Raw genomic sequence first — 1737 nt, forward strand, 5'->3', positions numbered from 1 at the left:
ATGTGTCAGGAATATTTGTTTCATCTCTTAACCTTGGCCAAATGGCCTAATGTGAAAAGTGTCCTGTGTGGCCCAGTGGCTCACTCTCCCTGATCCGCTATGCCAGGGGCTCTGGACATGATCTTTGTGTGGGTTGTGTGTGATCTTCTGTTGTTGCCACGGCTTTATTGTGGTTAGTGCATCAGTGGATGGGATTAATGCTCAGGCTGACTGGCAGAGCCAAGGCCAAGTGGCTAGATCGTGTAAACTACACCAATTGTCAGGGTCTGACGGTTTGTGTCCACTCTGCCAAGTGTCAGTGGTATTGCTGACCCAGAAGGGAAGATTTGATGGTGTGAGCTGGAAGAATACACAAGAGGCAGGCATGAGGATGAAACGGCAAGCACCCACATTATTGTACGGATTGCACTTATGTTGGGAGTGCAGTTCTGATGGGGAGTGCAGTCTATTGCATGGGGCATGCAGTCTTGCACACACTTCTGCTCCCCTTTTCTTGTCTCCTTCTGTTCTCCTCTCCTCATCAGGGGACTGCATGGCTCCTCACATTGTAGAGCACAAAAGTGGCATTCAGCCACACATGCGTGATATAATAAACTGAAGTATGTTTACATGTTTTCTAAGTCTGGGGCCCTATTCTAGCCATGAACCTGGATCACAGCCAGACCTTGGACTGGCCAGACCTTGGGCCAGTCAGGCCTGGTGCCCACACTGACTAATTGTGGGAATTGTCTTCACCCCCAGGGTAAGAGTTTCTATGTGGGGCTGATCCCACTGAGTGGGATTTGCCCTAGCAGGCTTGTGTATTTGTTGCAACCACCCTTTGTGTGTATCACTAATGGAACCAGTCAGGAGTTGCTCTGTTGTGATCTGATGCCAGCATTCAGATGCGTTGGTTCTGTGGTCCCTTGGTAGGGACAAAGGTCAGCTGATGCTTTTGATTGCTCAGGGCTACCCAGTGGGAACTACAAAGCAATCTGCAGATGGTTGTTGCCTATGCTGGATCTATAGATAAGTGGAAGAGACAATGCTGTAGGCAGTAGTCAGTTATCCCCCGTCTCTGACCTATGGCAATTTAGCAGAGGGAGCAATGCTCCTCAAGGCCTGGTACTGCCTTTTTGTTGCCTGTAAATCTCTGAAACTGGATGAGCCTCTGGGTGATACATGTATTGGGTGGAACAGCGACCCCAGGAGTCTTCTGGGTCTATTGAGTAAATCCCCATGCCACTGCAGAGTCAGTTTACATGCCAACATTGTCTCTGTGGCCCCTGTACAAGTTTCCAATCATAGGAAGGTCAGCTGCTGCCCACCCTGGGCCTGAATTTGCCTGAATGCAGCAGGCACTTTGTGTATTGGATAGGGCAGGAGCTCAGGGAGTCAAGGGCTATCAGGCCAATGCGATCCCCTCAAGAGATATTGCAGCTCGTACAGGCATCAGTGGTCTGCTCACAACTTTTTCCCCCCAAATACACTCACTGTGCTATCTAAGGTCTGTTGCCTGCGTGGACTGTACAACCCCAGAGCCAAGCAGGACATGGAAGACTGCCTGTCAATGGGCTGCAGGCACTTCGTGACTTGGGTGAAGTGGGATCTAAGGGAGACAAGGGCAGTCAGGGCAATATAGCCTCTATTTTGCTGCAACTTCTGTTTTGCCTGGGCATTCTCCCTATAGTCACAGATCACAATGGAACCAACTGCTGTCTGGGGCAGTCCCACAGACCCCTGTGCTCCCTGGATGCA

Source organism: Pteropus vampyrus, unplaced genomic scaffold (genome assembly GCF_000151845.1).
Source record: "Pteropus vampyrus isolate Shadow unplaced genomic scaffold, Pvam_2.0 Scaffold773, whole genome shotgun sequence".
NCBI lineage: Eukaryota > Metazoa > Chordata > Mammalia > Chiroptera > Pteropodidae > Pteropus > Pteropus vampyrus.